Source organism: Eulemur rufifrons, chromosome 16 (assembly GCF_041146395.1).
Source record: "Eulemur rufifrons isolate Redbay chromosome 16, OSU_ERuf_1, whole genome shotgun sequence".
In the NCBI taxonomy this organism is placed as follows: domain Eukaryota; kingdom Metazoa; phylum Chordata; class Mammalia; order Primates; family Lemuridae; genus Eulemur; species Eulemur rufifrons.
In genome coordinates this window covers 36,605,180-36,625,835 of record NC_090998.1, presented here as the reverse complement: position 1 = coordinate 36,625,835, position 20,656 = coordinate 36,605,180, and the positions used below count along the sequence as shown (strand labels likewise).

The following is a 20,656-nucleotide window of genomic DNA, read 5'->3' as shown; positions in this document are numbered from 1 at the left end:
AGAAGAAAAAGGAAAAAGATGTAATTTACCAAGAGGCAGCAGATTGACAGCTGGTTGGGTCACTGTTTTGTTTGCCGTGTTGGTACTCGGTGCGGGCCGCCCAGCAGCTTCTAGGGGCGTGGCTGGTGGCTCTCAGGTCACGCGCGCGCGTCCTGCAGGGCCACTGGGGTGTGCGCAGCGCGCAAGGAGCATGAGCCCCGGTGGTGGCACGCAGGGAGGCGCAGGAGGCTCCCGCCTCAGGACATCGCGCTCACACAGGTTTGCTTGCTGCTTTTGCTTGGCAACTTGGTAAGAGAGACCGGGCGTGAGTGAGTGAGCTGAACTTGGAGGGGGAGAATGAAAAAGAAATGCAGCAAAGAACTGAAAAAGGAGGGGAGAGGGAGGTATTCATTAAGGAGAGAGGCTGTGGTGGCCCTTGCTTTTAAGAAAGGTTTCATACATGCTAGATGGTGCAAGGCAGGCTGTGATCTTGTTTCTGGAATTTTTCTAAATGGGAGGAATGTGCCACATGGCTGTAGAATATTCTTCAAAAACGTATGATCAATCTGATCTTTATTGTCAAAGTGATCTCCCTGAAAGAATTGGTGTTTCCAACTTTGCTTTGTGAAAGCCTGAAAAGCGATCAAATGGTTGCGAGCACTAGGAAATGGAGCTATCTTATTACAATCCTGAGAATACCTCATTGCTATTGTAGTCTTTCTTTTGAAGCAATTCTTCAGTAATGGCATATTTTAAAAAAATCTGACACCTTTTGGCACGTGTCACCATACTATATTTAATTATTCTGTACATTGGAGTCCATTCTGAGTGGTTGACATATATATTTAAACTTTTTATTTTAAAATAATTATAGATTCACAGGAAGTTGCAAAGGTAGCAAGGCCACACGTGCCTTTCACCCAGTTTCCTCCAGTGGTTACATCTGACATACTTTTAGTACAATATCAAAACCAGGAAATTGACATTGGTAGAGTGTGTGCATGGTTTCTGTGTCATTGTGTCACGTGTGTAGATTTGTGTAACCACCACCACAATCAGGATACAGCACTTCCATGGCCACAAAGATCTCCCCTGTGCTATTGCTATGCCCCCGCCCCTGCCCTGGCAACCACATATTTTCCGTCTCTATATTTTTATCATCTCGAGAATGTTACATAAATGGAAGCATGCTGTATGTGATCGTTTTGAGATTTTTTTTCACTCAACATAATGGCTGTGAGATCCATTCAAGTTGTTGTGTAAATCAATAGTTTAGTCATGTTTATTGCTAAGTAGTATTCTGATTACTTGACTGTATCTAGTGGTACACTTTTTCTATCAATAAATGTACTTACTTGGAACTTCAGTGGGGTTAAAAAGATGCTGGGGTACTCGGTGAGGTGAAAAGTGTGAAGACAAAATTTGAATAAAGTTTTCCTTTTCAAAACGACTTTTGTGTGTGAGAGGGCAAAAGGGTGTATATAACTACATCTTCGTTTAAAACAGAGACCACTGGAGGATTGGAAAGGAGAAAAGGAATAGGGCAGAGGAAAGTATGTATTTAGACAATAAGGTATAAAATCTGGTACTTCTTAAAATTTTTACACCCATATGGTAATCTATTCTGTAAATTTACCTTTAGCTAAGACATCTCAGATTTCTTAAAACTAATCAAAACAATGCCTCTGCAACAGGATACTTCCCACTCGGTCACATACAGACAACTCAAAGACAGAGGCATGGCTGGAAATGACAGCAAGTAACTGACAGGAGTCACCCAGAACCAAGACAGCATCTTTAGCCCAAGGGCAACTATTAAGGTCAGGATGTTAAGGTTCAGAGACCATTTCAGTATTACACTACTCTGACCTTTTATTCCACCTGCCGATGGGAGGGGCATCTCTCAGAAGTCCCTTTAAGTCAGGTTTTAAAACAAGGATGCCATCCTTTGTTTGCATGCCCACACACGTGAGAAACCTGAAAACTGGAGGCTGCAACTATTAATAGCTAAGGGAAATGCATCACTTTTGAATAGTACTGAGAAGAGTTAGGCTCAACCCCTCCCTTCCGCCAGCACCCACTGGGGAGGTTCCCCTTACCCCACCTTCACTCCCCAAGCAGAGGAGAAAACAAAATATTTACTACAGTCTGAGCACATTTGTAAATACCCCTTTGAGTCTTTAGAATTTCACATTCTGGACTTTCAGAGACATATTGTCAATTCACAGAATCAAACAAACTATCAGTCTGGGGCGCTGACTAGACTTGAGTCTAACTGAATGCACTGGTTTTGGTGATTTCTATTACCAGAAAAATATTCCTTATCCTAATCCTTGGGAGAGGATGGAAAGTAGGCCGGGGATGGTGGTTCCAAAGTCTAAATAACATGAAGGACCATCATAGCTCACACAATTTATAACTCCTTTTATAGGCAAATATGCTTTTCTGAATCTTTCAAAATGGAAGAGAATCATTTGTGCTGTCTTTATAATTTGTTTTATTTTGAGTAAACATTAGATACCTCATGTCACTTTGCACGTTGCTCTTCTGGGTTATATCTCCTATGTGTTTGGACCCACAGCATGTGACAGGGTGGACAACTTATTCCTGTAATCTTGAGGCAGTGGACACTACACCAGCTGTGAGTCGGGGAATTGAACAAAAGGCCCACTGAATCTTGTTTACTGCTCTTATTTTATGCTGTTTACTTATTTGACTAATGAAGATAGTCATTAGAAGGTGTGATATGAAATGTAAATGTAATGTATTGACTACGGTTCCCAACATTGCAGGCATTGTTTTTTTAAGGAGTAATATTTTTGACTTTTTTAAAAAACTTTTTCTTTAAAGAGAATAAGAAGAGTTTTTGAAAGAAAAATAAAATAGAAATGCCTCATGTACTATATCAATGTAAACAAAAATCAAGCATTAGTTGTATAATTTATAATTACTTTTAAACTATTTTGTAATACTTTGAAGAATGAAACCAAATATAATGTTTTCCATTATTCTTTATATGAGAATTCCTTACAGTTCAAAGTCCTTAACCTGATAGTCAAGGTCAACCTCAGCTAAACCCTATACAAACATTCCATTTTAGCTAAAGTAGACTCTTGTTGTTTGGTGTTACTGAGGTCAGACTTCTGATCCTATTTCTCCTGCCTGGCACCCCCTCTTCTCTCTCTGAAGTCACATCTCTTGTCCTACATAAAACCTGCTGTATTTGCAGCAGCTTTTGTCCTGAGCTCTCCAGTTCAGTTCAGCATGTCTTGGAGAGAGGGATCCTGTGTTATGAATCATGCTCAACAGTAAGTAGGTACCCAATGGTGATGGAATGTCCTTAAAGCTGGACTCTGAAGTCAGACATGGTGGAGTGAGTTTTGGCTCAGCCAGGACCTGAGGACCTTACTAGCTTTGGTCTTTGCGTAAGTTCCTCCATCTTTCTGAGCAGCAGTTACCTCACTTGTACAATAGGGATGCTGATAATACCTACCTGCAAAGTGAGGGTATTACTGGTGTGATACATGCAAAGTGCTCAGCACAGTGCTGAGCTGGGCCCAAAATAAGGTCTCAGTGGAAATTTCATTGTTATAATTAATATGATTATTGCTAATGAGAACTTTACAAATGAGATTTCAGGCTTTACAAAACTAATAAGACTGTGACATGAGTGAAGGATGGTGTCCACCAAACTTGATTGTTTAGACTTCTCTGTGTCTCACAGCCCTACTTGGCATCATAAGAAGGGACAGGGTCCCTCTGTGCCTATCAGCCAGGAAGAGAGGATCTGCAGTTGCCACCCACTGAGCTTAGACACAAATAGATGAAGACAGAAAGATTCTTCCCTTCTTAGGTCTAATAAAAATATGTGTGGCTTGGCACAGATTTTATTTTTGGAAGGAGATAATCAAATGATGAATGAATTCCTATAACAAATGCTAGATACTGACTTCAAAGAGTAATTAAAATAACCTCATTATGAGTCATCTATCCTTGAAGCTATTTACATATTCAACCTGTAACCTTAGACAAGTGAAAATTTCAGTGAATTAGCTGGTTGTTTGATCTGCATAATACCAAATTGTTAGGTTTTCTGACATTCCTCTACAAATTGGTTGATATTTCACTGAGGCATAGCTTCAATTTAATCAAGAACGTAACCATTATGATCTTTTGGTTACAGTGATGTCTGAGCAAGCACCTTTTATGTTTTGAATTACAGATCTACAAGAAGTTTGTTTAGACTACAGCATGAATTACAAACAGAACAGCAATACTTTAAAATAAATAAGAAGGTGGAATGGGTTCGGGATAAGGGGTATAGTCACAGATTCTAACTTTATCCTGTTCCTGGGGCTGCACCTTAAATAATATTCTTTGATAAGTGATTGGAACCCTATATATACCTACATGTCAAATTAACAGCCTCCCCAAGATGTCCCCCAAACCACAATTATGGGGTGGGGTTCACACATGCACATGTATGTGCATAAATTTCATGATCTTATATATAGAAGAATCCTAGACTCCACGAAAAAATGTTAAAGCTAATAAACACATTTAGAAAATTTGCATGATACAAAACCAACATATTAATACAAAAATCTATTGTGTTTCTATACATTAACGATAAACTATCCTAAAAGGAAACTAACAAAACAATCTTATTTCTAATAGCATCAAAAAGAATAAAATATTTAGGAATAAACTTAACCAAACAGGTGAAAGACTTGTACACTGAAAACTATAAAATAGTGATGAAAGAAATTAGAAGACAAATAAATGGAAACACATCCTGTGTTCATGTGTTGGATGACTTAATATTGTTAAAATGTCCTTATTACCCACAGTGAGCTACAGACTCAGTGCTATTCCAATCAAAATCCCAATGGCATTTTTTACAAAAATGGAAGAAATAATCCTAAAATTCATATGGAACCACAGAAGACCCAAAATGGTCAAAGTGATCTTGATAAAGAACAAAGCTGGAGACATCACATGTCCTGGTTTCAAAATATATTACAAAGTTACAGTAATCAAAAGAGTATGGTACTGGCATAAAGAGAGTCACATAGATCAATGGAACAGAATATAGAGCCCAGAATTAAACCCACACATATAGGGTCAACTGATCTCTGACAAGAATGCCAAGAACACACAATAAGGAAAAGATAGTCTCCTCAACAAATGATGTTGGAAAAGCTGTATATCCACGTGCAAAAGAATGAAATTGGACCTCTATCTGACACCATACACAAAAGTACACCCAAAATGGATTAAAACTTGAACATTAAGATTTGAAACTGTAAAACTCCCTAGAAGAAAACATGGTGGAAAAACTTTTTGATATTGGACTTGGCAATGATTTGTTGGATATGACACCAAAAGTATACAAGCATCCAAAGCAAAAATAGAAAAGTGGGACTACATCAAACTAAAAACCTTCTGCACAGCAAAAGAAACAATCAACAGAATGAAAAGGCAACATATGGAATGGAAGAAAATATTTGCAAACCATATACTGATAAGAGTTTAGTATCCAAAATAGGTATGGAACTCTTACGAAACAAATATTGGTGATTAATAAATGGACAAAGGACTTGAATAGACATTTCTTCAAAGACATACAAATGGCCAATAAGTATGTGAAAAGATGCTCAACATCACTGATTGTCACGAAATGCAAATTAAAATTTGTCTACGCTGCCCTAACCATACAAACATTAGGATGGCTATTATATTAAAAAAAAAAAAAAAAAAAAACATAGATGGCAAGTGTTAGCAAGGCTGTGGAGAACAGGGAACTCTCATACACTGTTGATGGGAATATAAATTAATACAGCCATTATAGAAAAACAGTATGGAGATTTCTCAAAAAATTAAAAATGCAACTACCATGTAGTGCAACAATTTCCCTTCTGGATATATATCCAAAAGAATTAAAATCAGAATCTCAAAGTGATACCTGCAGTCTCGTGTTCATTGCTGCGCCTTCACAATAGCAAAGTCATGGACACAGCCCAAATGTCCATCAACAGAGGAACAAAGAGAATGTGATATGTACATAAAATGATGTATTATTCAGCCTTGAAAAAGAAGGAAATCCTGCTATTTGTGACAACATGGGTGAATCTGGTGATTCATGCTAAGTGAAATAATCCAATCACAAAAGGACAAATCTACTTATATGAGGTATGTAAAATAGTCAAACACATAAAAGCAGAGAATAGAATGGTGGTTGCCAGGGGCAAGAGGGAGGGGGAAATGGGGAATTGTTCAATCGGTATAAACAAAGCAAGATGAATGAGTTCTTGAGGTCTGCTGCACAGCGAGTGTAGTGCCTATAGTCAATAGTACTGTGTTATGCACTTAAAATTCTGTTAATATGGTAGATTTGATGTTAAGTGTTCTAACCACAAACAAAACACGACTCAAACACAGGGACACAAGGAAACTTTTGGAGGCGATAGATATATCTATTAATATTACATTGATTGTGGTGATGTTTCACAGGTGCATACATACATCCCAACTCATTAAATATGTGCAGTTTGTTATAAATCAGTTATATCTCAATAAAGCTGTTAAAAAATAATACGGTAAGGTCCACTTTAAAAATCAAAATTTAGCGAATGTAATTTAACTTTTCAATGTTTCGGAGTGCTCAGCATCATCACTGTAAACTTCATCTACAGTGGCAAAACTCAAAAGTGCTAGTTAGTAAATACTTCTGGTTTGTTGAAGGAATTTATAGTATTTTTCTTCTGCTTTCAAATTTTTGGGGGAACCATCAAGAAAAACATGTAGTAGTTCCAAACTAGGCAACTTAAACACATCCTTTTAATATGGAAAATTTCTAATATACCAAAGTAGACAGAATACTGTAATGAACCTCCAGCTTCACCCAGCTTCAACAATAATCAATTCTTGTCTGTTGTATTTTATCTATACTCACACCTTTTCCCCCTGCTACCCCTACTACAATCTTTACTAAATTATTTCCAAGCAAATCCAAGTCATATAATTGATCCACGCATGATTCAGTACGTATCTCAAAAAGGTAAGAACCCTTTAAAATAATTGAAATATCATCAGACCTTAAACATAACCAACACTTGTTTTTTTCTTTTAATTTTTATTTTTAACTGACATAATTGGTACAAAGAGATTTTGACACATGTATACAATGTGTAATGATCAAATCAGGGTAATTAACATATCCATCACCTCAAATAAACTTTTCCTGAATATTATGAAATATTCAGGCAATGTTCAAATATCCCTGATTTTCTCTCTCTTATTGTCTCTCTCTCTCTTTTTCACTCTCTATCTTAGTTTGTTTGAATCAGAATTTAAACAGGGTTCACACTCTCATTGGCTGATATCTTTTTTAAGTCTCTTAATCCATAGGTTCAATCACCTGTCATCCATTTCTTCCCGCCCCTCGCCCTTGCAATTTATTTGATGATGAAACTTGGCTTTTTGTCCTATAGAATTACCCATATTCTGGATTTTGTTGATTTACATGACTTTTAAAATGTCATCCTGAAATTCCAGAATTCTGCCTTCTTCAACCTAATCCTCATAAAATTGCTTCCCTTTTAAAGAAAAATTGCAACTTGTTATTCCTTTGCCTGTTGCCTTGAGGACCCTTTAGCCCATATTTTGCCTAATTTTGATCCATATCCTTCCATGTTAACACCCATGGTTTACCAAACACTCATTCCTGAAAGTGCTTGGCCCACGTGGAGTGCTCGTTCAGTCAGGTTTCAAAATATGTACTGGTCTACTCACCCAGAGGAGCTTGCTCAACTATCTCTGAGATTGCAAGACAGAACCAGTAAATAGCAGGTGAAGTTTTGATTTTTAAATTACTGCTACATGACTACATGTTTTAAAGTATTTTTTTATTAGTGGTATACGTAGAAATATTTACTTGGAGATTATATATCTGAGATTTGCTTTAACGTAATGGGAAAGGGAGACTGGTGGTTAGATGTAGTAAGATTGGCCGTGGTTGAAATGGTTGCAGTTGGATAGTGCCTACATGAGGGTTCCTTACATTATCCCACCTATTTTTGTTTAAATTTGAAAATTTCCATAATAGTGTGTAAAACCAAGTTGTACTACATTTCCAAAACTAAGTAATGAGACGTTTCGTTTTGGGGGCCTAAATTGTAATGCTTTTGCCAAGGATCATCAAAAATTCATGTCTGAGGAGCAATGTACTTGTTTTTCTCATTCTGCCATTCTGATTTGCCTAAAAAGTCAGTTTTAAACTAAAAACAATCAGAATATAAATAATTTTAAATAAAATGGGGAAATAGTTTGGAATGAATGAAAATATAATTTGCACAGAGGTTGTTCATTGGTTTTGTGATTTGTCTACACTGCCTTTCTTAAGACTCTAGTGTGGCAGAACTCATTGACATGCCCCTGTAACCTCCCAATAGCTCATAGAAGGGTCCCAGAAGAGGAGTGACAGCAAGACCCAAACCACTGGATTATCCCATAAGAAACAATTGTTGGCATGGGTTATGAAGGTCACACTTACACGCGCTCCCTACTACAATGCCAGATGAACATGCAGGTCCTATTCTTCCAAGGTGAAAGTCAAAAGCAAACTTTTCAAAACACCTATTATTTTTTAACTTTGGTATTAGTTATTATTTCATTCTTTTTATTATTTATTATTCCATTCAACTGTTGAAAATATTATTTAAACATCTTATGCTTATACCATAAATACCATACATACTGGAAAATACTTTTTAAAAGGCATATAACCTTTATTAATAAATTTCTATTACTTTATTAGTATTATATTTAATTAATTTCAATAGTAATTGATTTTTAACTGTAATCAGCTATGCAACTACAAAATTTATACTATGTATTTGCTTCAATATACCTTTTCTGAAGTTGCTTGAATTTAACATCACATATGCAAATTCTCAGTCAATCCACTTGATGATAATTAAGGGAAAAAGTAAGAATCAGAAGCTCTAAACAGAAAGGGAAGAAACATGGATGCACAGGGCGAGAAGATGCTTTTGTATGAAGGCTTGGAAAGCAGAAGGGGGACCTGGGGCTTGAGGTGAGGCCTTACAACTGGGTTTTGGTTTGAGGGGAGGGAGAAACTACCGGCAGTGACAAGAAAGGTCGGCAATTTATGCCTTGTGATATAGTTTTCATGTCCCAGGTTAAAAACCACTGCTTTGAGAGGCAGAGGAACAGGTTTGAGAAATATGTACTCATTTAAGCCTGGTAGGTTAATGAAAGTTTCCAGAAGTTTCTCCATGTCGAACATCTAATCTAGGCCCTTTCCTGGGCCGACACTGGGAGTTCACAAGCAGGAGACAATGTGTCTAGTCCATAAAAGCAGAAAGGTGTTGGACATTTTGATGGGAAAATACCACACACCAAAAATGTCCCCTGGTATGTGTGTGTTTATCTACAGCAACACACTATGACTTTGCAATTGTGGGAGCTCTAGTACAGAAAGACTCTAGAAACTTTTTAGTGAGTAAAAAGTGGGAAATCAAAATTTAATTATATTCAATACTGCCATTTTAAAATATGCAAAAATATCATTGGTGATATTTTTACTTTTATGTGTGTAAAATTTTTTTTACAGATTCAAACACGCCTGGCCACAACCCCATAAACTATAACTTCCCCGTAAGCTATTAAGTTACTCAACCTGAAATTCTCCTGTCATGGACTTTTCAGGAATTTGATCCTCTCAACTGGTAAGGGATTATTCTATGTCAAGATCTCCCAGTCCCTCTGAGCTGTTACATTCTACATAGTTACTTTTTAAAATTTTTGATCAGAATTGAAATAAAAAGTCTATTTGGTGCCCCTTTGTAATTCTCTCAATAAGACTAATGTATAGGTTTCTGAGTGTCTAGCTTTGTAAGTATTTTAAGTTTTGCAAAAAACTTAGAAAAACCGTTCAATAGCACAAGTGAATACATTTTTATTAGTCCTTTATTCTGCACCAAAATTAACTGAGAAAAATAAATGAGGGTGGCACCATTTTAAATAGGGAAGGTAAGGAAAAAGTCAAATGTAGTAGGCTTCAAATGCCCCATGAGATTTAGGCCACCAAATATATTGATTTAGGCCAAAAGAAGGCCCAATCAGCTGCCCACTTGACAATAAAGCACAAATAATTTTCCACAATAAAAATAGAAGCAACATTTTATCATGTACTTTAGAAATAGGTACAGAGTATTTTTTGGTTTTTTTAGGGATTCTTCAAGGTTTATTTTAACAAATAAACTTCAAACATACAGAAAATGTCAGGCAAAAATAAAAATAAGATATTATATTTACATATCATAGTTTTCCTAAAATGATAGTCATTACCCTAAATTCTTACACTGGTCTGGTTTTGCGTTCTTTTCCAGGCACTATAGTGCATCCAAGTATCATTAATCTTTAAGATTCCTTTTGTAAAAAATAATGATAATAATTAACTTAAAAATTTTCTTAGTAAAGGATTTAAAAGTATTTTTCGATCTCATATTAAAATATTATTACTGTACATGTTTCCATTTTGCAAGATATCTAATCTGTACCTGTGCAACCAACATATTTTTGTATGTTTGTTTAAAAAAAGTTCTCCTTATCTTAGAGACACATCTATGCTTTGTGTTGCAGAGGCGGTTGCTATGGTAAATCCATATATTTTATTAAATACCAGACCAGAGTAAACAGACATTGAAGTGCTGGAGGCACCAAGACCATATCAGTCCAGCAATCCCACTACTGGGTATTTACCCAAAGGAAAAAAAGACATTTTATAAAAAAGACACTTGCACTCGAATGTTTATAATAGCACAATTCACAGTTGCAAAGATGTGGAAACAACCCAAGTGCCCATCAATAATGAGTGGATTATGAAATGGTAGTATTTTACCATGGAGTGTTACTCAGCCATAAAAAAAAAATGGTGAACTAATACCTTTTGTAAAAACCTGGATGGAACTGGAGACCATCCTCCCAAGTGAAATATTGTAAGAATGGAAAGACAAACACCACATGTACTCGCTATTAAATTGGAACTAAAATGATCAACACTCATGTGTACCTGTGGTACTAAAATTCAATAGAAATCAAGCAGGTGGGAGTAGGGAGGAAGGGATGGGTAAATTCACACCTAACGGGTACAATGCACACTATTGGGGTGATGGACACACTAATAATTTTGACTCAAATTGTACAAAAGTAATTCATGTAACCAAAACATTTGTACCCCTGTAATATTCTTAAAAAAAGACATGTCATCATTTATTTTATAAATATATATATTTTCAGAGTTTCCTATTTGCGAAATTTTAAGTCTTTAAGAAGTTAACACAAGGCAAGGAATGCTAAGGCCCAAGTGGCTGAATATTTTAAGGGGCCTACTAAAGGAAGCCATTCCTTTTGGGTACCTGTTAATATAAATAACAAAAGTTTGGGAACCATTCCTGAAATGTTTACCAGACATAGATACAGGTATACAGGTCTCTCTCTTCATATGTATAATATATAATTCGTAAGTTTATATATATCAACAGAACTCTAGTGTACATCCACTCAACTGTGAAGCTCCCCCATTATTCTAAGGCCTATGGTCAGTCAGAATAAAACAGAGCCAATATCAGGAAGCAGAATGAAGGCCTAAAGGCATGGAGACACTGATGAGCACTATTCTGGGAGCAAAATAATTAGCAGATGTTCAACAATTACTTGCTGATTGAATTATGGGTTAATTGAAAATGGGGAAGGGAATTAAAAGACAATTCATTTTATTCACTAAAGACAATTTATTCACCTTCACCCATGGTGAAAATTTTGATGAGGAAAATTAAATTGAAATATTTAGAACTGGGGTTTCATGTCAACAGACCAGAATTTTATATCCAACATGCTTCTATTGGACAACCACCTGATATTTCTTTGACCACTACAGAAGTGTAGTTACCACTTATTTACATTGCTAAGTATTTTCATCCAAACAATGGTAAAAGGAGCTCCATGGGAAGAAAGAAATTTGGCCAGTTTGAACTATAGTTGTGTTTATAGTGTATTTTAAGGCTATAAAACTCCATTTTCTAATTTATTAAAATAAAAGAATGTATGAAGTTTACCTGCTACCCCCAGTGGTCTCTCTAGGAATGATATTCTGTTTTGTAAATGAGAAAATGAAGGCTTATAGAGTTTACTAAGTTGTTGATAGCTCAGCTAGTAATTGATAGAGTCAGAACTTGAACCCAAATCTTCTGAATCGAAATCTAATGCTGAGTGTTAGCATCACAAGAGAGAGAACATGTTCAGACACTCAGATCCTTAGGGCAACAAAAGTCTTCTCTTGTAGCTTAGAAGGGATAAACAGAGATAGTTTCAAGACAAAAACAGCAAAGCTCCTCTCAGGCTTCCTTAGAAAAAGTTAATGCTAACCGTCTTAAGCAAACTTAAAAGGAAATGCCATCAGCCTTTTAAAGAGAGAGAAAAAATGCAAGCAAAACTATTTGAGTCCATTTGATTGTCTTAGGCACATGTAAAAATCAGATCACCAATCCTAAAAAGCATGTATCAGTCTTCTAACTATTACTTGTCACACTACACTAGTCCCTATTAAGAAAGAATTAGAGAATATAGATGCTTGCAAATTAAGAGATTAATATTACTGAGAAATTACTTATATAATTCACTTAAGCATCAATCTTTACATTTAGGTGGATTGTAAAATAATTTAGAAAAGTTTAAAAACATTGAAGCTTAGATTCTAACTTAAAAAATAATCTTCGAATATGTAGGAAGGAGTAGAGTCAAGATTTCTATAGTTAAATATTCAATTCCTATAAGACTTGTAATCACCTTCTTTTTGATATATTTTACATTATTTGAAGCAAAATACCTCATGAACCTGAGCTTTTCTGTTCTTAGCCAAATTTATAGTATAACAATCCTGATGGTCCAAACACAAAGCAGATGCACAGGCCTACATAGACACTCTATCCAAGGATGGAACGTTGGGAAGAATTGCCTGTTTGCAGTAACTTTAGTATCACAGTTTCTAACAAAGTATATTTCCTTTGCATGCCTGAAATCTGGAGCTCTATGTGGGTGGCACTGCTGGGCTGAACTTTTTAATGAACTCATTTGAGTTGAACAGGACAAAGGAAAGACATGGTATCCAAAGTCCCCTGGGATCCCTGCAGTGACCTCTCCAATGGTGTTTTCCATTGTTTCAGAAACACGTGGCAGCCAGGAAATACTTCTTGCCTCCTTGCCTTTGCTCATGCTGTCTGTTGTGCCTGCAGTCTGCTCCCCATCCCATTTCTCCTGCCAACTCCTACTTACTCTTTCAGCTTGAGCCCACCTGTCACCTCCTCCTGAAAGTCTTCCCTGCACCTTTCAAGCTGAGTCGGGTGCTACACTTCTCCTACTCCTCAGATCCTGTGGGCACTTCACGCACCACATTACATATCATCATGGCCTACTTAAGCAGTGGATTCACTTGAGAGACGAGGTCTTGAGAGAAGAAACTGTATCTTAGTTTTTATTGGGTTTTTTTTTTTTTGTCTTAGCCCCTGGCATATGTAGGTGTTCTGTTATATTTGTTGAATGAATGAGATGACTCCTTATTGTGCCATAATAAAAATTGTCTCACAGCATCATGAAAAAAATATTGATCTCCATTTTTCTCAACAATATTTTGAGATCTATTAGAGTACCTCTTGCAGATGGGGAAAAAACAGTTCATCTTTTCAAAACAAGCTTGAGAAGTATAATTTTGTCTAGATTCTAAATAGCTCATAAGTGCCCATTCAGAGACAAAGATTTTTTAAGGGAGTGATTGTTTGCTGGTTAAGTACCCAAAATATTCTCACTAAAAATAGAGATTTAGCTGGTGGCTAATGGCTGGGATTGATTAACAATTGTTGAAAAAGCCTAAAAAAGAAACTCTTTGTTTTTGTTACTTTTGTTTCTATTTATGTTTATTGTTTTTCTGGTGACAAAATAATCCATATTTTTAAAAAGTTAGTTGGCAAATATAAATGAGAAAAAATAAAGATTATCTACATTTCCTCATTCTGGAGATAACTATTAATAGTCTGATATATGTTATTTCCCTTTGCATATATTTTATATATTGTATACATAATTTTGAAAACAATACGGGAATCATATTATTAGATTTTGTCTCTTTTTATAACATTATAATTATCATTTTCCCATGTCCTTATTATTCTTTGAACACATGATTTCCAATTATTGCTTAATATTTGAGGAAGGCAGCTCTCTCTAATGGAACTAATGGGTCCTTGCATATAGCACGAATATTTACATCTCACAGTTGGGCACAAGCATAAGAAGGAGCTATTGCATTTAATGTATTGCAAGATCCATCAATTAGAACAGTTATTGGAATGTTTTGTGTTGCAACCTCGTAGAAAAGTTCTAAAGAAAGGGTTTGCATGCACAGATTTAATCAGTGCCTTTAATAAAGACTTTCATTCAACATTTATACAGTACCTACTATGAGCCAGGCATAGTCTAATATTAATCAAGGTAAACAAACAAAAGAGATTATTTATAACTAGTCCAAATTGACTGTCTAGACACAGTTGAATCTGTCCCCAAACCTCTTAAATAGGTCATCTGCCTGAATGTCTCCCCTCTGCTGCTGCCCCGCTGAGTGAAGTCAAAACATTTACTTTTTCTGAGTTAGCTTTCCTGTATTTAAACACAGACTGATGCTACTGTACTCCCAGTCTTCCAAGAATTGTAATTCTTAACCAAAGCAACCCATAAAGTACAAGAAACTCAGTTAATGTTACCATGCTGAACACTGCTAACTCTCCGAGCAAAGAATGGGTACATTAGTCAACAAGCCCTGGGAAGGGCTCTGCCTACACCATGGCCCTACCCTGAGTTGCTGGGAGCCCTGCAGTAGACATGAGCTCCCGGTACAGGAACCTGTTCTCTCCCTTACTGAAGAGGCCTGACTCAGGAAATCCTTTCGAGTTCACTGAAAAGTGAATTAGGAGATGTCAACAAAACTATTATTTCTCTCTCTCTGCTCGAATTCCTTTGAAGAACACTTTCTGGTGGATATGCATTCCTTATTTCAACTTTCTGGATAGGAAACTAAAAATGCCAGACCAAATATATCTTTGGTTAGTAGGGCTACTGATTCTTTTATACCATATAGGAAGACCCCCCCTTCCCCTTAAAAGTTCTACTAGGTGCTCCCAGTCTAGCCACACAGCCTAATGGGTCACAGCTTGAGAAACTGCTGGGAGTCTAAACTCAAGAAAGACACCAGGTATACAAAGTCCAATTACTAATGAAATCACAAAATCAAAAATTGTTCTGGTAGGGAATTTGCTTTTAAAGAAAAAAGACAGTAGTAGTATGAAAAAGAGCAGTGGAAATTAATGTGCTGTATTCCAAGAAGAGTGTAATTTTTTAAACTACCAGTTGCTAGTAACTAGAAATGCAGTCCATTCAACCCAGCACTGCATTAATGCTGCATTCTGTGTGAAGAACTTACATAAACAAGGTGAGCTGGTTGTTTAGAAAGTGTTGCTGTAATTATTCAATTATACATATTTTAGCAGTGCTATTTTTCTCAAATAGGTGCTTTAAAGGCTAGAAATCATTCTTTAAAGCAAGCTTTTAAAAGTTCTAATTCCATTCTTATGATACTTCACTTAGAAGAGTGGTCTTCAGTTCCATCCAGGTTAACACAAGAGGTGCTAGTTCACCATTTCTTTATGGCTGAGTAGTACTCCATGGTGTACATATACCACGTTTTATTAATCCACTCATGTATTGATGGACACTGGGTTGTTTCCATATCTTTGCAATTGTGAATTGTGCTGCTATAGACATTCCAGTGCAGGTATATTTTTGATAAAATGTCTTTTTTCCCTTTGGGTAAATACCCAGTAGTGGGATTGCTGGATCCAATGGTAGTTCTAGTCTTAGTTCTTTGAGGTATTTCCATATTACTTTCCACAGAGGTTGTACTAGTTTGCAGTCCCACCAGCAATGTATGAGTGTTCCTATCTCCCCACATCCATGCCAGCATCTATTGTTTTGGAACTTTCTGATAAAAAGCCATTCTCACTGGTTTAGGTGATATCTCATTGTGGTTTTGATTTGCGTTTCCCTGATGATTAGTGACGTTGAGCATTTTTTTCATATGTTTATAGCCATTAGTCTATCTTCTTTTGAAAAGCTTCTGTTCATGTCTTTTGCCTACTTTTTAAAGGGGTTGTTTGATGTTTTCTTGATGATTTGCTTGAGTTCTTTGTAGATTCTGGCTATTAGCCCTTTATTGGATGTATAGCATGGGAATATTTTCTCCCATTCTGTAGGTTTTCTATTTTCTCTGTTGATTGTTTCCTTGGCTGTGCAGAAGCTTTTTAATTTAATCAAGTCCCATTTATTTATTTTTGTTGTTTCTGTGATTGCCCTTGGGGTCTTGTTCATAAATTCTTTGCCTAGGCCAATATCTAGAAGAGTTTTTCCAACATTTTATTCTAGAATTCTTGTGGTATCATGTCTTAGATTTAAGTCTGTGGTCCATCTTGAATTAATTTTTGTGAGTGGTGAGCGATATGGATCCTGTTTAAATCTTCTACATGTGGCTATCCAAGTTTTCCAGCACCATTTATTGAATAGGGATTCCTTTCCCCAGTGTATATTGTGGATTGGGGACCCATCTTCAGTCTTCTTAAATGGAATAATGGCCAGTCTAGAATTTTGTAACCTAATTTTTTTTTTCTTGTCAGCTGAGGCTAAAAGCAATTATCTATTCAGGTCTGTGGCAAAGTCAATAAATTTGTCAACCTGAACCAAACTTGTTTGCTAATTTTGCAATATTGTGGCTGACTGTTCAAACATTTCCAGAATGCTCTATTGTATAAGTGTAAAGGTGGTTTCGGTTGGGTTGAAGAGAGGGGGATGCCATCAATTAAGCAGTTTCCTTAGAACTCATGGATCATTGCATTTCACTTGGTGGGATTTTTATAATGGAAAATCAGGGTCTCTTCCAGGGGCCTGGACTAGGAAGCCCTTTGGGGCCTCGTATTTGGGAAGATCTCAAATTTAGACATTTTGAAGTTATCATCAAATGAGGCTATATTGTGATATAATCGTTTGTATTTGTGTGTGTATTAAGGTGTTATTTTGTTAAATAGAAAAATTTTGAATGTACTACAGTTTAGTAATCCTGTTTGGGATTAAAAAAAATTTTTAATATATTTGGTACCTCCAAAAAATAGAAGTAGCCCAAGCTTCCATGTATATCTGAGAGGCTCTGCCAAAGGAGAATTAGAAAATTATTAATCTTTACTTCTCTGTTTGCAATTAATTTGATATGTGGCTTGTGGGGGGGTAATATTTTCATTTTATCTTCTTTTATTTCTTATTTTTTATTCTGTAAATTGAGATTAATCATTACGGAACCATGAAAAAAGACCCGCAGTACACCTAAGCTTTTATCACTCCACAAGTAATGCAAAGAATGTGGTAGCACAAGTATGTAAGTGCTCCACTTCTCTTCATGATAACATGGAATTCTGCTATTTAAATAATTTAGGAAATTTCTGTAACATTTCTCTGTGGAGTTTTTTTTTTTTTTCTTTTTTGTAAGTATACATATTAAAACAGAAATAAGATGAAGAATTTGGGGTGCCAAAGCTGTGTCGTCAAAAAAGATCACAAATTATTTTCAACACTGTAGGCCTGAAAATCAAAAGGCAGAGGGTATATTATGTTAAAAAGAAAGTAACCAAAATATTGTTTTTAATTGCAGTTCTGCTAGTGTCTTCCATTTTTTAGGAAAGACTTGGTAGGTCAGATAGACATTTACCTACAACACTGTAAGAAAGAGTTGGATTAAAGTAAGTGTTGTCCATTTTTGGAAACACAAATATTGGTTGTGGGATGAGAACCAACATGAGGTCTTAGGACTTGATCTACTTTATTAGATTTTGAGTTTATGAATCTAAGTGCTGAAAATGATAAAAGGTAACACTTCTTGGAGAGTAAGGCATCATAAATACAATGTAGTATAGAAAAGTTAAAAAGAAACAAGGGAAAAAAGTATACTACTTAAAAAGCGATTAAAGTGGGAACAAAGAAAAGCAATGAATACAGAAACAAGGGCAACACTAAATTATTAAAAATTAGGTAATTTGGTTCTTATTCATTTCTGTTTCTACACATCATCTTCCAATTTAGCTATAACCAAATTCTATTTCTAAGTATCATTGTGACCCATGATTAAAATTAGATATTTGGGTACAGTTATTATGAGAACAAGAGATTATCTTTCCCAGGGTCATTGCAAAATGCCATGATGGTCTAAGAGATTTTTTCTTAATTATTGACAAATTTTAACTTGATCCAGCTTAACTTTCTGAACCAACTGGACATCATTGAAGGTAGAAATTTTAAATGGGATAATCAATGATTTTAAATATGGGTGAGAAAAATTCTAATTCAATGCATAAGTATGATCTCAATCACTTTATTTCAAGCCAACAGTTTTGTAGATAACATTCTAGGACCTTTACCGTACTATTTGAAGATGATAGCCACAGATTGATTGAAGGAGTGCTGAAATAGATGAATTATCACCATATATTCTTTTCCTCTATGTAAAGAAAAATGAAGATTTTGTTGCTAGTTTCTTGTTTTTCATAAAATGATCACATAACATTGATAGCATGTATTATGAGCTAGTGAAAGTGATAAAAAGAAATAGTAATACAAGAAAGACTCAAATCACCATTGGACGCAATTAAAATTCTATTCACCTACCTTTCCTTCTGCCATCATTCTCAGACAGGCAAATACCACCAGATCCAAACTATCAGCCACTCTTCTCTCTGTCTTTGTCATCCTCACCTCCATCTCCACCTCATCATCCCTCTTGCATTCCTACTCTGCTGATTTTATCACTTTCCTCAGAAACTTTCAAAAGTTCCTCATCACTAAAAATCTGAGTTCCCTAAACTTATTGCCTTTTGCAGTCTGTGCTACTCCATTCTAAGATCCTGTTTTGCTCCAGAAAGTCTCCACTTCAACCAAAATGATTCGCACCATTGCCAGAATATGCTTTTAGTACTTCTGCATTTTTATCCAGGATGTCTTTTCCTTTCTTCTCTACCTATTGGAATCTCACATGGACTTGAGACCCTGCTCAAGGTCCATGGGCTCCCTGAAACCTTCTTGGACTTCCCTGGGGACTCTTCATCTCCTGGAGTCCTGGAGCATATTGTGCAGTTCTGTTGCCATTAATTATGCTATGGTCTGCAAAGCCAAGTATCTTTTTATGTGGGCATATCTTAACCTCCACCCCCTACCTCTACGTAAATACAGACCAAGTCTCATATACCTATTTGTGGTGGCACTTATTTGAATTTCTTATATAAAGCATCACTTAAAATGTTTGTCATCTCATCCCGAGACTTGCTTCATTATTCATTACTTATAATTTTTCATTTTATTCAGTTTTAAAGTCTGCACATATTCTGGTCCATTACCTCTTTCTACAGTGATACATGTGAACCGAACCAGAGCCTCACTGAATGTGTTGCATTTGCCATGTTTTAAAAACCAAAAAAGCATACATCTAGTACCAATTGTATATGAGATTACATTATGGTATGGTTTTAAGAAATATTCAGAACATTAAATTATAATGTTTAAGTCTGTGTTTTTCTTATGAAAGGAAAGTTACTTTGAGTTTTGTCAAGACCAGGTCACACATTTCTTCATTAGTTTTGCTATGTCTAAACATATCAAATGATCTAGGGGAAAAAATATTCAAACAAAAAAATAGTTCCTTAGGTATTTTAACTCACCTAACTTTGCCAAATTAGTTTTCATGTGGGTATGTTTGATTTTTAAGTCAGTATTAGAAAAGTTTTTGTGATAAGAATTTTGTTGTGTAGAGTAGGTTCAAAAGATATATGATTCTTCAATAGAAGTCTTTTATGTATGCTTTTGTTTTATTCCAACATGCTAATTTACCATAATTAGTATACTTAAAGATCAGAATTACAAGGAAACTGTAGCTTAAATTTTTAAGCGAGGTAAAACTTTAAATATTTATACATTTATCTTCACCCTATTTTATATGAAGATATTATAGTATAAAATGCACATATTAGAGTACATTCATTCCTGTTCAGTTGACCCACTATTAAATGGAATTTTACCAGAATAGAAGTATTTGATTTTCTAACAGTTATTGCAAGTTTTTGCTTGGTTAATCTTATATTCCTCTGGTTACTTTGCAAACAGAAAGAAATCTTAAATTGGAAAGATCACGGTTAAATTATGGAAGCAATGGTTTGAAAAGGAATATTCTTTAGATTTCCCTGAAGTTAAAACTAGTACATTTTTGTAATCATTTTCCCCTACACCATAATATTAATAATTCTTACCTGATAAAAAACAAAACTACAGGCAACTCTAAAAAATAAAGAACAAGCTAAGAGACAAGTAAAACTAAATCTACTATACTAAAGCTAATAGACCAAATGGGCATATTTGGAGAAGGAAAAGAGAAATGGGTAACTAGACATTTTGTTAAATGTTTAATGCCTTGCATCAACTTAAGAATTTTTTACTCAAGGAACGGTGTTCAGTTGTT

At 35.5% G+C, this 20,656-nt stretch overlaps 1 protein-coding gene across 1 annotated transcript in view; it reads left to right on the top strand.

The window, feature by feature from the left end:
• Nucleotides 1-207: 207 nt before the first annotated feature.
• The window catches only part of SLC38A4 (solute carrier family 38 member 4), a 58,875-nt gene continuing 38,426 nt past the window's right edge, over nt 208-20,656 (top strand). Inside the window, exon 1 of the mRNA XM_069489674.1 lies at nt 208-258. The gene's annotated coding sequence lies outside the window, so the exon portion shown is untranslated. The remainder of the gene's footprint in view (nt 259-20,656) is intronic.